We start from the raw sequence: 16946 nt of genomic DNA on the forward strand, positions 1-16946 counted from the left end.
CTCTGTGAATGCCTAAAGCTGGTTGCTATAAACTGGATTCCCTGCTGCATTCTTTGGTTACTGGGGTTCTTGAGTTTTATTTGCATTTCAAGTATTTAACCTTTTTATTGTATTTTAATGCTCCACATTATACATTCTGGTTAATACTCTTATGTTTTGTTCATATTCAAAAGATATAATCATAATGAAATGTATCGCATTGTCAGTTAATCACACTGCAAATTTGTACGTTTCTAAAAAAACATAATGGATAGAGGATTTTAATGGCTCGTGGCATCAATATACAGTAGGCCAGTGTGTGCCGATTAAAAATTGGGATGTATTAAAAAGTCGCAATTTCCAAATTGTTTCATGATCTGGGGAGCGGTCTTTTGGAAAACAAAAATAATTGCACAAAAATATCATACGGACCATCGATATGTTTTTGGAATGTTTATTAACACGGACAATCCTAAGTTGTCTCAGAAGAGAAAGAAAAACCCGGGTCCTTTGGAAGCAGACTCCGGAGGAACAATATGAAAACGGAAAGGCCACCTCCTGTCATCACGTCCTCACTCCAGAGCTGCCTGAAGCACTCCAGAAGGTGACATCTCCGTCTGGAAGATGGATAACGCGGTACGAGGCCACGTCCCAGGGCATAGCGGCATTCTTCCCGGTTTGAGGTGTGGTGCCGTGTGGCTGTGAAGCTGGAACTGTCTAAGAGAGGCTGGGAGGGAATCCAGGGACCGAGCCACACTTGTCACAGTGTTTCCACTACTCAAACCCTGGAGACTGATGTCTCTATATCAGTCGCCGAGGTTGCTGCAGAGGAGAAGGAGGAATTAAGAGGGGAAAATGCAACAGGGCCCATTGGTTTCAGAAAAAAAAATGAAAACCAGCTTCATATATACTGTATGTACAGTGCATGGCTATACTTTAGCTGCAAAGGCTGTGCAGCAGGTTGACAATTTACTCATTCCTTCTCTACTGTTGCTACTGTATCGCACGTTTGGGTTCCCCCCTGAAAGAAACGAAACCCACACTTGGCTCATTATCTGTAGTCATGCTGCTTTCTGAAGATATACAACAGCAGTGCTCACAAACATCTGAACTTCCCCGTGTTCATTTGTAACGGAATCGCTATACAGTGCCTTGGGAAAGTATTCGGCCCCCTTGAACTTTTCAACCTTTTGCCACATTTCAGGCTTCAAACATAAAGATATAAATTTTTTATTTTATGTGAAGAATCACCAACAAGTGGGACACAATTGTGAAGTGGAACGAAATCTATTGGATTTTTGAAACTTTTTTAACTAATAAAAAAATGAAAAGTGGGGCGTGCAAAATTATTCGGCCCCTTTACTTTCAGTGCAGCAAACTCACTCCAGAAGTTCAGCGAGGATCTCTGAATGATCCAATGTTGTCCTAAATGACTGATGGTGATAAATAGAATCCACCTGTGTGTAATCAAGTCTCTGTATAAATGCACCTGCTCTGTGATAGTCTCAAGGTTCTGTTGAAAGCGCAGAGAGCATCATGAAGACCAAGGAACACACCAGGCAGGTCCGTAATACTGTTGTGGAGAAGTTTAAAGCCGGATTTGGATACAAAAAGATTTCCCAAGCTTCAAACATCCCAAGGAGCACTGTGCAAGCGATCATCTTGAAATGGAAGGAGTATCAGACCACTGCAAATCTATCAAGACCTGGCCGTCCCTCTAAACTTTCAGCTCAGACAAGGAGAAGACTGATCAGAGATGCAGCCAAGAGGCCCATGATCACTCTGGATGAACTGCAGAGAACTACAGCTGAGGTGGGAGAGTCTGTCCATAGGACAACAATCAGTCTTACACTGCACAAATCTGGCCTTTATGGAAGAGTGGCAAGAAGAAAGCCATTTCTCAAAGATATCCATAAAAAGTCTCGTCTAAAGTTTGCCACAAGCCACCTGGGAGACACCCCAAACATGTGGAAGAAGGTGCTCTGGTCAGATGAAACCAAAATCGAACTTTTTGGCCACAATGCAAAACGATATGTTTGGCGTAAAAGCAACACAGCTCATCACCCTCAACACACCATCCCCACTGTCAAACATGGTGGTGGCAGCATCATGGTTTGGGCCTGCTTTTCTTCAGCAGGGACAGGGAAGATGGTTAAAATTGAGGGGAAGATGGATGCAGCCAAATACAGGACCATTCTGGATGAAAACCTGTTGGAGTCTGCAAAAGACCTGAAACTGGGACGGAGATTTATCTTCCAACAAGACAATGATCCCAAACATACAGCAAAATCTACAAAGGAATGGTTCACAAATAAACGTATCCAGGTGTTTGAATGGCCAAGTCAAAGTCCAGACCTGAATCCAATCGAGAATCTGTGGAAAGAGCTGAAAACTGCTGTTCACAAACGCTCTCCATCCAACCTCACTGAGCTCGAGCTGTTTTGCAAGGAAGAATGGGCAAGAATTTCAGTCTCTCGATGTGCAAAACTGATAGAGACATACCCCAAGCGACTTGCAGCTGTAATCGCAGCAAAAGGTGGCTCTACAAAGTATTAACGCAAGGGGGCCGAATAATTTTGCACGCCCCACTTTTCATTTTTTTATTAGTTAAAAAAGTTTCAAAAATCCAATAGATTTCGTTCCACTTCACAATTGTGTCCCACTTGTTGGTGATTCTTCACATAAAATAAAAAAATTATATCTTTATGTTTGAAGCCTGAAATGTGGCAAAAGGTTGAAAAGTTCAAGGGGGCCGAATACTTTCGCAAGGCACTGTATATTAATACTTCGGGTTATCCACCACCGCTATGGGGAAATAAAGCCGACACGCCCTGTGCTTGGCAGATGGCTGTGAGCAATTGAAGACAATGGACACCTAACCTCTTACAGATTGCTGTGCGAGGTCCTGTGAGTGGGATTTCCAGCACGGGGCTGAACAGCTGCCTGCCATCAGCATTGGGATCTCCTGGATATCCATTAGATCGTCCTGTAGATTAGTGTCTCTGTAAACTGCGTGGGGTTCAAGCCCCCAGCCTCCTTGTCCCAATATTCTTATATTTACTGATGTTTGTTCTAACCAGAACTTACTCTGGTGGCAAACGTCTTACTCACCGCATGTTGCAATGGATTGATATTGGGATGGCACAGCTTGTTTCAGGGGTCTCTAAAGATGTTCGGGTGTTTAGCTAGCAGTGAGAGTTGGAGAGAAGCCCGCATATTATTATAAGTATATTAGTGCTCCCCGGTGAGACGTCTACTACAACAGCCAGCCTGCATAAGGGTCACCCCTATGCATAGACCTCCCTGAGGGGGATGCAGATAATGACACGAGGAGGCCTTTCTGATGGGTGCTGATGCCAAACTCTCAACACTTGAGACAGTGCCTTCATTTCAAAGCAACCCCTCTCACGCCATCTTGTTCAGTTGTAAAACATCCAAGTTCCCCCCTAAAAGAGCCTCAACAATATTTAATTTTATAGAATCGCACAAATTAATTCATTCTGTGTTCCCTTATGCCTAATAACCAATTTACAAGTACGTACTGTATAACAACACCAAAATAAATGGGAGGGATTTCAAATGAATGTAGGCATCAGGTTTGTTATCACTGTTGCTAAAACTGACTTCATCTGTGGCTTTTAAACCTAAAAGTTTATCAAAAAAAGTTGCTGATGTGTTATTTTGACGTTGTGCCAAGACACTATATGATGGAAAATGACTGTGAATATAGTTCTTTTTGTCTAAAATTAAATAAAAGGTTATGAAGTCCAATAGTGTTAGTCAGTAAGTCATTGCTACAACTATGGCCCATCAAGCATAAGTAAACTATCCACATTCAGAACACATCATAATGATTTGACTGATGACATACATATTGTCAGCAGGTGTAACACAGAGAGTTTTTTTGATCAAATCTTTCATACATTGTGCAGATGTCCATCTTTATAACCTTACTAGATATTAACACAAGGGACAAAATTAAACCCTGCTTTACTCTTGAGCACACATACTGTACAGAACTACCATTCAAACAATTCACCCATGATCTAAAAAATTAAAAACAAAAAGATGATGGTGTATTTTAAAAACCACTATTTAAGTGCTTTGTAATTGAGCTACAGATGTGGCATCATGATATGATTAATGAGAAGGCCAGACCAATTATGCTTCTCTCCTGATATGAGGTGATTCTTCAAGACAATATAAAAAAAGGTCTCGAAGACTAAAATGACAACGACTAAGATGAAAATGGCCTGGTTTGTGTTTAATGTCTAAATGACATCCCTGTATATCACCACCTGTTATGTTCCAGTCTGGGTTAATGATTTAAGAGAACATATTTACAACAGTTACAGTTCACATTTTCTGTCACTGTTCAAGTTGACCATGAACATTTCAGCGAGGCTAATTGAGTCAGGTAACAGGTGTGAGCAATGCACCAATTACAAAACTTTTTTTGTTGTTCTTTCTACTTTAAAGTAATTTAGTTTGAATCTTACTTTCTGTTTAGGATTATCATGGAAAAATAATTGTTTTTTTTTTCACCCAGAAAGAACCAATAGGTTATATTTACAAATTTACCTTGTGATATACCCCAGACCCTCACATTATAATATTAATACACAGTATATATAAATTGCTATTGCTTTGAGGACCAAGATGAAACATGATCTTGATCCTCTAGTCTTGTGTCTAGTCTTATTCTTTAGGGAGAATGTGAGGAAAAAAATGATATCAAACCATAAATGAAGGCAAACTACAATAAAATGATTCATAATAAATTACACAAATGCTAGCAAAAATATACCTATTAGGAGACAAGAAATCAAACATGTTTGTTATAACCTTAAGGCTAATAATTTTCTCCTTTCCATGCAACTTACTATTGATTTCAAACCCACATTGAATCTCACTATGTTTATTAAACTGCAAAGACGTTTTTTTTTAGAAGCCAGTATGGTGAGGAGAGTTACATCTTGAAAAGATTAACGGAGATAAGTAAGTCATCACCAAACCATGCAGATTTTTTTCCAAAAGAGGATATTAAGGATTAAATGAACTTGCTTTAAAATAGCAGCAAAACACAAATTCTGTGATGCATTTATATCTGAGAAGATTGATCGTTTCCACAAAAATTAGCAGGATGTGCTAGTTCATTTTTATTTGTACTTCAATACAATCTCCTTGGTATCCCTGCAACTTTGACCTCCAATTTTTGTGTTATCTTTGTATGTTGAAAAAGACATGTCATTGATAAAGAGCACATTAATCACCCTGTCATCTTGTATATGGCAAAGAATGTGACATATCTGGTAAATTCAGTTCTGCATGATGTAAGTCAAAATAATTTGTTGTTTTGACTACTAAGGTTTCAGTGTTTAGGGTAAGTTTAACAGTCTGTTTTTTTCTATAAAGCTCCTCAATCAGCTTAGCTCATTTTGCAGCTGTTTATTGTGAAAAAGAAAACTGCCTGTCCAAACTCTGGTTTAGTCCCTTATAAAACATGTTTTAAACTGAAGTAATAGCAATAATTAAATATTTCTCGGATAGTTGCAAACACATAATGGTATTACAATTGCTGCATATTTTGTATGTGGTAAACAAGGCTCAGCCTAACAATGACCATACCAACACACAGGACAGATTTATTAAGGTTACCAGCAAGGCTGATAAAATGTGGAGTAACTCCAATCAAACTATGTGGAATCATTAACCTCAAAGAGAAACCAGGAATGGACCAGACTGTGTTAAAATGATTAATTTTTGCCGACATATGAACACTTCTGCAGTCCTGCACAAATGTAACCATAAATAAATGTAAGATAACTTTCTTATTCAGTTAGGAACAAATGTGATAATGTGTTTACAGAAGTAGGCTGCCTCAAGAAACATTTTTATGTAAATTATCTTAATGACTAGCTTTTACACTGCCAGCATAAAATGCTCTTATTAATATTTTCAGAATTTAAGCAAAGTTTAGGATACAAGGCATTCATCTCAGAGTAAATGTGCAGACCACATCATAACAGGACGTTTATATTTCCATTTTTCTGTGATTGCCAGATTTCTGTGTATGTTTTTAGCATGAATACTTTATACCACAGAAACTTATATACAGTATACTCATTTTTTATGTTTATAAAATTATGTACTACGTATGTCAGGTGCAATGACATAGGGTATTACTTATTCAACTTTAAGAAAAAAAAAACAATAAAACCTGGATAATTTGTTATCCAGATTATATTTGATATGTATATCTATTTTTAAATTGAGTCAGAGTTAAAAAATATTTTAGCTTTTTCATTCCCTCATAATGTTTGAATCAGATTCAAAGAATGGACCCCCTCCTTTTAGTTATTATAATTTTCTTCATCTAAATATTACTTTTTAAAATGGTTCATTATTGTTGTTTTATTAAATGATCTACAACGATATATACACGTGCAAATAATTGGCTATAATTTGTTGATGGTATTCAGACGTATAAATATAACCTGGATGTTCTTGCTAGCTTATGTGAAGTTTTTTTTTAAGACTAAGCAAGGTTAGAAGACAGGCAGGAACTCAGACGGTTAAATTATGACATTTTAGCTTTACTTCTGTACACTCAGTTTTATATTCCTCACCCCATGTTGATCCTAGCCTGCTAAATGCACGCAATCTGGACCTTGTCTAATATTTTCCATACTGGGCAATGAGATCACAAAACTCACAAACACTAAATCAAAACCGGAGGCACAACGGGTCTTCAATAAAGCACCACGGCCCATTCAGAAGAAAAAAAGAAAATTGAAACCATATCTGATAGAAAATATCTTATAGGCATCTACTATTAAAACTTTCAAATACCATGGTACAGGAGGGATTTATTCTTTGAGAAACAGACATGTTGAGCAGGGATTTCGTGTTGTTTGGACTGAAAGTATTCTCATTGTGTGCCATTATCAGACCAATCTCAAATGATAAATACAAACAAGCACCGTACCGACGTTCTGCAAGGTGACAGCAAGAAAACGTCCACATGACATCATATAACAGCCTGCCGAATCCCCACAGCTCAGGTTTCCATCACTGAGAGAAGACAACCACTCAGAAAGATACAAGCAGCTTAATACTATGCCTGTAAATTCAAAGTACTGTTAGGGAGACACAATTCAAGGAGGGAGCTTTTTTCCCAATGAAATTCGTGCAAAACAAGTCCTGCCGGTGACCATTTGATAAAGAAATATTAACTGTATGTTTTGCTGTGAGGATCAAGGGATTTTGAAAGGCTTGAAGATGTTATGCCCAAACACGGGGAACATAACCTGTCTACCTGATGAGCTCAAGTGAAAACAAAGGCGAAGCATCCTTAAATTATCCCTCCAGTTCAAGCAAGCTCATTGATGGCTGTTGTCCCATACACAATATTTTGGCTAATACCAAATAGTGACCTGAAACACCAATAGTGGCAGTCTCTCCTGAGATGTTGCAAGAAACATATTTGTTCATAATTGGAATATGGATAAGAGTTTGTAGTTATACTAGAAGTAATACAAAACAGGCTAATTTTAACAAGTACAAAACATCCAACTGCTCCCTCATTAGTGCTAATATCTGACGTTCATTAACAATTAGTCAACCAAATGCCCAATTTAAGTACTTAAATTTAATTATGACTATGCTTTTGAATAAAAATGTGGTCTGATGTTAAATATTTCAAGGTGTACATACTGTACAATAGATAAATTGATGAGAAGGTAAGATTAATTTCTTTAAAAAATAATGAATTTACAAAATATATTTTAGATTCAGGTCTGAAATTAACCATTATGTTTAAATTTAAGGAATGTTAAACAACTTATCATCGATATCTCACAAAAAAAAGTATTAAATTGGAATTCAACACGAGAATAACCAGAAACAAACTCCTACAATACTGCTAAAATAAGAAAAAAATGTTTTGCTTGAAATATCCATAAAATATTACTTAATTACCTACGCTCTGGAGCTGGCTTTCAAATATGTAAAACTCTTGTAAATATATTTCCAATTAAGTTTGTAATTGCTCGTTTAAAATAAACCAGATGATGCATGCGATAAATTATAGCCTACAAGTCTCATGTCCCGCAGCAATCTGTACTAAGATACTCAAAAGTGCCAATGCTAGTTTAGAATAATCAATTATAAGACACGTACAAAACTACTGTACTTCCATAGCTGATTCTAAGATATGTTACGTTTTTTTCTGTAACATTTAGCAAACACACGTTACCCGTGTTATCGACTCCAGATTTTTCAGAGTGCTAACACAGTGGCTGAAGTCTTTACTGACAGCAATACACTAGTAGGCTTGTGCATACGTAATTACAACTTACACAAGTGGAAATTTCAGTAGTGTGCGCAGCAGTTTTCATTTAACCTTTTGTGACTGAAAAACCTGAAATACCTCTTAATCAGGGCCGAGATCCAACAACTTTCAAGTTCACGAACAAGCTACCAGACATCACGCCCAATCCACATGATTAATTTGAGGTTAAATGTGAGTAGGTATTGGACTCGTTTTAAAATGTATTCAAGCGTACAATGAAAAAAGCATAGGTAATCGATAAAAAATGTTTGTTTAAAATGTACCGGCTGTGTTAAACATGATACACAGAACTCTAACTAACCGGAAGTTGTATGTGAGCTACTGTACATTGACTTGTACCCAATGTTTTTCGTTGTGTGTAACACCGGATGAGAGAGAAATTGCATGTTTCAAGGTAATGAGGTGATGCTAAGGCTGTCGGCGACATCTCTGTGGAGAGTGCGTGAGGGATTCCTCTGTCAACTCGAAGAAGGTTTCAGTCAGGTTGTTTCTGTAAAATGCCAAGCGTACAGTACATGGGTACTTCTTAATAATTGTTGACAGTCGCCCAATGACATAGAAATAACACTGGAAAGGGGGAACTGCAGGCGGTTGAAAAGTGCAGATACTGTATACCGACAGTAGGTTCTGCATATCTCCCAGCGCCAACCGGGATACCGACACCGGGAGCTAGAGTAATAAAAAATATAAAAGTTACCACATGAGAATCGCACCCAGGGACAGTACCTCAGTGCACAGGATACATGAAGGTGTAGGATACATGGACTGCATGTCTGTCGGTGCTCTTGAACATCCACGAAAAGTGCAGTGAAGGTACTATTTGTAGGACTACTCATCACATCACCAAGCAGAACCACAGTACAGGCCTGTATCGATGATCAACACGGAGAAGCTGATCCGGCTGATCACAGTGCGATACACTAAGGGGTCCGTAATGTGTATGTCCGTAATGATTTAGGAGAATTGCGTTATAGTGCCTGAAAGAAAAGCGTTTTAGATTTGATTATATGGGAGCAAGACAACAGTAGAATAATTACACGTCTCTCAATATGTTCTGTTGTAAATTCATGTACGTATGTAAAGGCTATCTTTGTTATGGAAGTAATATTTAAGTTGATAAAAATCAGCACTTTCGATAATTAAATCATGAAAGAAACAGTAAAATGTGTCATAATTAAATGTAAATAACCTAAAACTAACCTAAACCTAAATCTAAAGCTAAATCTACTCTAGATTCGTATCATATCATAAACGTGAAAAGCGCAGTGATTATCGTGTTCCAAAATCGAATAGAAATAACATACAATTAAGTATAAAGATCCGAAACATATTTTAGGTACTTTCATATTGTAGTTTCTTTCTCTTGCACATTGTTTAGCATAGCAAGCATGATTGCTGAAAACATTCAACTACGACTTTATTGTGAGGCGTGATCAAAATCGTGAAAAAGACAAGCGGTCGAAAACACCTGCAGTATTTGTCATTACTATCGCGGTATATAATTAGATTCTCCGCACATGTAGGCTGTTTTATAGAATATTTATTTTAATATTGGTCCTAATTCATAATATCAGAAATATTAAACACTGTAAAGACTGTAAATTGTCATTGTTCAAAGGAGGTAACAGTGAAACTGTACCGAAAGAGTAAAGATATATATCAATTGAGCTTTTAGTAACACAGCTGGAGATAAAACTCGGTAGGGACCTACCAACTCAATTCACAATGTAAAAAATGTTCAAAACAGCACGATGTCATCGACATTTTAAGAATTTTATGGAACTGCAAATTGCACACTATTTGGCACAAACATACTGTAGTGCATCCTCTGGCGCTTACATTTTGTAATTATTTTGATATGAAAATAAAAATCAGGCATAACTGCTGTGTCAGATCTGATGTTACTATATCCAAGTACACAGAATATCATAGCAGATATTGTGATATTTAGATGACCTTTGCTAAAACAATAGCTGACCAAACCTCCAAATGTTGGTCTGGAGTTAAAGCCCTTAATAAGCAGAAGAGACAATACTGCCTCTACACCACTGGCAATCCTGACAGAAAACCAAATCCAGTTTCGGAAAGCAAATACCATGATATCGTGCTTTTCAACTCCAAGGATCCCAGATTTCCGTATAGGAGAGGACCCACTTCACCCACAACTGAAATGAAGCCCCCACCTGGGTGACCGGTAACATTTATTCCTGTCATCTCCACAGCAGATGACAGGAAGACGTGTTAAATTGCTTCGGCAAAGAATTAAGGGGGGTGTTAGAATTAAACCAGGATATGGGGTTAACAAAACCCTACTCTTACAAATAAATCCAAGGGATTTTTAATAACCAGGTAGTCTCATGAGAGGAGTGTTCAACAACCTATCTAAAGCACAGAAACTGTGTCCCTGGGGTATTGGATCAGAAATTCTGTTTCAGAGATAAGCAGAACAGAATCTAGCCAGGAGAATGAGGCTAGTCGAACCACCCTAACCCTTTCAAACTGTGCCTTACAAACTGTGCTCTTTCATAACCAAGACACTTTTTATGGTCATAGCTTTGTGTCAGTTAAATCCCTTTACTTGTGTTCAACCAACCATCAACAAGACACACGGACACTCTTCGAGAATTTAATCAAATGGATTCTTGGTTTACACTTCAATTTATTTTTATTTTGGAGATCTATATATATATGGAGATTTTTTTATTTAAAAACATGTCAGTTTAAATCCTCACACTCTGAGCACCTTTTCTGAGTTCTTCATCTTTACTAATGTGTTAGTAACACAGTCAAGTCCTGAAAACAGCTGTTGTCCAGGTACTGTAAACTATCATGTTAATCTCAGTCATATCCATTCGGTGTTTCAGTATTTTGAAAAGCTAATTCAAATCACCAATTTTGGCTACTCCAAGTCAGAGTTTGGATTAAGAAATGAAGAATGTTTGCGAAGAAGAAGAGGTTCATTTAGCTTCAGCCCTTTTACAGCAGCTTGTTTAGTTTAATAGCTACTGTAAGTGATCCAGAGATCCCAGCAAAGTTTTTCTTGAAAGAAGCCAAGGTATCGACAACACTACCGGATGGTTTGTTCCAGACTCCCACAACCCTTTGTGTAAATGAGTGTTTGTTGTTCTCATCTTTTTTAATCCTTAACTTCTATTTTTGAACTTTGGTTTGTGTCAGTCAGAAGAAGTCTTTAGGATTACCTTTATCAATCAGGTTACCATACAGTCTTCTCATTTTAAGATTAAATTATTTTATTTTGACAGAGTAGGCCATTCCTTTGTGTCCAGGAATATATCTGGCCACTTTTTTCTGAACTGATTAAAGAGCAGCTATATCTGCATTTTTCACTGTGACTATAATTAATCCCAAAATTCTAAATAAGATCTAAGTAGTGCATTGTGTAACTTCAATATAACCATGTTATTTAATTCTGCTCTTTTAACTACTGTATATACTAACTTTTTTTTTTGCTTTTTCCTTTTATACATTGTCTGTAGGTTGAAAATAATGTATCCAGAAATAAAAAAAAACATCTAAGTCTTTTTCCAACATACCTTCTTTAATCTCAGTATTTCACATTTATATCTTGTGTTCATAGTTTGTGTTTTTGCTACCTGCATGCAAAACTAAGCAGTTGTCAATATTCAATGCCATCTTCCAGGTGTTTGCCCAGTCTTGAGTTCTATGTTAATCTTTTTCTTTCAATTTCCTTTAAAGCTTCTACAGTGACTTGCTTGCAGATCGTCCTATGTAATATCACTTTTGAATGTCACTAGTTTACTTTTTTAGAATCTAGCCTTGATCTTATTATATAAATAAGGATGAGCAATGGTCTGTTTATTATACTTTAGCTCAGGATGTATTTTAACCTTAGTTTATTACACTCCTTTCAATTATATTCTTCTTCTTCTTGTTCTTCTTCTTCTTCTTGTTCTTCTTCTTCTTCTTCTTCTTCTTATTATTATTATTATTATTATTGTTGTAGGCTAACAACCGGGTAGAAACTACAAGCAGTGCTTCTAATAATTTGGTTTGGTAATTGAGTTGGTAATTTTGATACATTTGTAATGTAATCATATGGTTTAAATTGAATGGAAATAATCATTACTTGCAAACAATTTGGTCCATTTTAAAAGTACTTTTGCATTTGCATTTATCCTTGATATACTGTACTGTAACTCCAGGAGGGCATTTTCATATATCAGGCAAATGTATCTGAAAGGGTTATTGAAAAGCAATGTGGAAGCATTGCATTCTAAAAGCCATTGTGTTCCTATCACTGTCTGATTGGAGTCATGTGAAACTACATTAAATCAGAAATTAAAAGTCTAACAAACTGAAAACTGAAAGGTTTACAGGACATATGTTTCCAGCTGTACACTGTACAACATGACATTATATTTAGAAAAAGACACACACAAAACTGGAAAAAGTCATCTTGTGCCACTGTTGTGACATACTGTACTAAAGTAACCTGTTTATGTTATCAACAAAGAAGAACAAAATAAGAACTTTCAATGACACTGCTCAGACATGTGAACTGTATTGTAAGCTCAGGAACAGTTCTGTTAATAGTGTTCAAAATGGGAAAGTTTGAATTTAATTTGCTTCCCTTGTTGCTGGTCATTGTCACCTACAGTTAGTAAATCCTAACCTGTTACCTCTGCTGCTTCTGAACATTTGAGAGATGCATGCACTAAAGAACAGAACTAGAATGTACAACAGTAGGGACATTTCAGAGTTTATCCAAGTGTTTAGTCATATTTTTCCAACGCATAATGTGTACCAAGAAAACAGCAGAAATACATTTGCAGGTGCAGAGTAAAACAATTTATGTTGTATTAACCTTGCAAAATCCTACGCATGATGTTCAAACTGCTCAGAATTATTATTTACATTACAATGATAAGGATGATAAGGTTTTAATCTAATTATTTTCTGTTTTTCATATGAAGATATAAGCAAATGAGTTGTACTGTATATCTGAGTACTGACAAAATATGAATTCCCTTCTCATCCTTAAAATACTTTTCTCAAAATAAGAAAGTATTACTAAGCACCATTTTAAGGAGTCCAGACATATTTGCATACATTGTTCTGAAGCATTGTTATTGAAACAGTGTTTGCAAAGACTTAGAAAACAAATTAAACAAAACTCGGTCTGGACAGGGAACTAAGCAACTAGGCGATTTGTTCTTCATTTTCTAGTAATAATAGTAATACGTCATAAGTACCTGACATACACAGTTGCTAATGATAAAGTATAAATAAAGGGTTTATTAAAGAAATTATTAACTATTTATTTCACTGATATTCTTGTTAATATCATTATTGTTGTTGTTCTTCATGTTTACTATCTTCAGTACAAAATGAAAGTGGAGATAAAGTTCTTACAAATCTTAGGTGGTGAAAATACCGCGTTTTAAGAGACGGAAAAAAAATCAGACGTCATAAAAAAATCCTTAGACTGGTAATACATTATACCAGATAAATTACACGTGCGCTAAAAACGGAAATTTCTTATAGATCCTACACATGAAAAAATAAAAAATGCATTTTCTTCTCAATCAACCAATTGACAAAATATGTGCCCCTAATTCCTATCATATTGACAATAAAATGCAAATGCATACATAAATATCAGATCTAAATCGAATTTACGTCACCAACCAATTCCTAAATAATGTGCATTAATATCACATTGCTGTAATACCAAATACTTTAAAATGATTATAATTGGGTTGCTGAATAATTAAAAATATAAATATATTCGAAAAATGTGTGAACATAAATCCCAGATAGATCTACTTTATGAGAAGAAGAAAGCTAAAAACTGACGATTAGATTTATGTTTATTTTACCATCACGCCACACAAAAAGAATATTACCATGAATTATCACTTGTTATGAATGTTCAAGTGTTAAAAAGAAAAGCCCTCTCGATCAACCAGACCTCTGCAACTGAAAATCAACGTGGATGAATATCCATCCTTAATTTGGGACTTTATCTTAAACCTTATGAAAATGAAATTTAAAGACGTTTAAACACGAATCACCAAAACCACATCCGTATTCTGAGAAAGACATTAACTCTGACGTTCTCGAAAATAATAAAACGACCTTACCGAAAACATGGTCAAGTATTTTAGCAGTTAATAGCAAATGAACTAGTGATTTTAAAATATTTTCTTCTGGAGCATACGAGAGTTCTTCCTCTTAAGATCCAATTTTTAAACAATATACTGTATATCGCAGATGGTTTATTTTCTTGTAACTATATACACGACTTGATTTTTAGTATATACAGTATAGCTTTTCTATACGCTAAGCTACATAAGCTTACATATAGCTTTCTTAGATAAAAATGAATGTTTTCTCTACATTTCAATATAAATCATAAGAAAAATCAATCTATTGCTTTAGTAGTCTGGAAGAACAAGTAGTAAGCTAATAATTCTAAATGTGTTTATGAATAGAAATTATTTGCATAAAAAATAATGAATTGCACTCCATCTTTTTTTCTTAAACATAAACTTTTTATATATTATAATATAAACTTTGCGCCCACGTATGCTGTGTTTAGTCTATTATTTTTTATCTGCAATCCGGAATCAATTTGTCAAATGAGTTACTCCGTTTACAGATGAATTCATTTAAATCACGACAACCAGTATTCGCTTTATAAAAATAAAACACTGTAGTAATCAGACTATTCTTTTACAAAGAAATCCTAGCTTTCTTGTGAATACTCTTCTTGACTGCCCCGACTTCAGACAATCTCATCTGATCTTTTCTGTTTTTGCAATCGCGCTTTGCAGTCTTCGTCTATGAAATCTGACATGTACCTCCGACTCTCTTTCCGAAGAAAAGCGCCTGCGATATAAAAGATGCTACTCCTTTCAACTGTTAGAAGGAACGAATTGAATTTTTAAATAAAATATATTTGGCATTGCAGTCCGTTGTACTTGCCTGAATTACGAAGTCTGTGAGCGCATCCGCTTTTGTAGAGAATAGGGTCGTAACACAGCGAAGAACGCGTAATGGTGTCCCTGTCTCGTTAAATTTACAAGTATTTTCTGAGGTTTGTAACCTTCATCATTCAAAGTTCTAGGACGCGACATGTTGCGACTTTGCCTTGTTTTCAGAAGACTGAGCTATTCCTTGTTATTTGCCGAACATCCAGTAGGGGGAGACCCTGTTGTTGGTTGTTGGTTGACCTCCAGTATTGCTGCGAAATCGTTGGTGTTCTACCTTTCAGCTTGAGGTGCAGACATCTGGGCTTTCCCAGCAGCTCTTAAGAAAACCTTCGCCCAAGTTCTGAAGTTCACCCAGTTCAGAGAAGGCGGCTGCACACTACAAACAGAATATGTGTATCTGAAACAACACTCAAGCAAGCGCTCAACTGCCTTGTCAGTGTTTCCATTCTCGTAGTGGAAAAAACAGCTTCTTGTAGATGTAGTCCGTTTAATATTTTTGCGGGGGGAGGTTGAGCAAGGCCTGTTTAAATTGATGTGGCCTGAAACGGCCTGAAACAAAGCATCCCTTTTTCACCGGAAAGTTAGCTTTTCCAAAATCGCTTGTTTGAACGTACGTGTAAACGTGCTCATCTATTTCTGTTACCCACCACATTCCTTTTTCTTTCCAGAAAAGGTTACTGTCTTGACCCGAGCTGATGTTTTCCATGTGTGTTTCACAAGATTTGGTGCGAACTAGTTACACCAGAAATGATAGTGACACTGCATCTTGTTACCGTTGGGTCTGCTGTTAAATTTTACAAGTGACATTTTGCAGGCTAATAAATGATACCTTCTTTAAATACACAGGAAGCACCGATTACATGCTGTGATAATTCCCTGCTTTGGAATGTATACAACACGTATATAGCCCACGTGTATACAAATTAACAAGGGTATCGATTAAGAATATGTTTGAACTCTGTCGCAATTAAATCAGTATTAAAAAATAAACAGATCAACAAAATACTTTTTCTCTAGTCATACACTTCGTCTACTGTTGTACTAATCAATGAACCTTAAACAATTACTGCCTATTTCTAAGTTTTACAGTCCCGTTGTGTATGTGGCTTTTGCGTTTAGCTTTATTTTTGTTTGTTCAAGGCACCGTCGAGATGCGCCAAGGAACATTTTTCAGTTCATGTTACTCAGACATTGCTATTCCAATTAATGATATAGATGATTAGCAAATCTGAAACAGTAATATTGTGAAGCATTTTTGTGTTTTAATACTGAGCATCACCCATCTTCAATCAGCTGTAGTGCGTTTTTGTTTTAAGAATACGCGTCTTGAACTGCTCTCGACACAAACTCTTCAACGGGAAACAGTTCTTCAGAGGAAATTGTTATTGTTATTGTCTATTGTTAGACTTAGGGGAAAACAAACGAAACATGTTTTCCAGATCATAAATGATTTTAATATTTCTATTTACATCTTTATTTTCAGACCTGCTGCTGCTAACGAAATGGACCGATTTTCCCTAAATGTTTATTAGCTCAAAGTTAGGTACACCTATACCTCTCGTGTTACTGTTGCCCTTTCTGATTCGAGATATCGAATGTGAGACTGTTTAAGGAGCTTCCCATTACATTAGTTATTC

The 16946-nt window shown here is 36.2% G+C and overlaps 1 long non-coding RNA gene across 1 annotated transcript; it reads right to left on the minus strand.

Moving 5' to 3' along the window:
• Window positions 1-419: 419 nt before the first annotated feature.
• On the minus strand, window positions 420-15757 carry LOC107078119 (uncharacterized). Its single transcript, XR_011191318.1, has 2 exons — window positions 15302-15757; window positions 420-801 (listed from the first exon to the last, which is right to left on the minus strand). It is a non-coding gene; the product is annotated as an uncharacterized lncRNA (long non-coding RNA).
• Window positions 15758-16946: the final 1189 nt, after the last annotated feature.

Source organism: Lepisosteus oculatus, chromosome 2 (assembly GCF_040954835.1).
Source record: "Lepisosteus oculatus isolate fLepOcu1 chromosome 2, fLepOcu1.hap2, whole genome shotgun sequence".
NCBI classification, from domain to species: Eukaryota; Metazoa; Chordata; class Actinopteri; order Semionotiformes; family Lepisosteidae; genus Lepisosteus; species Lepisosteus oculatus.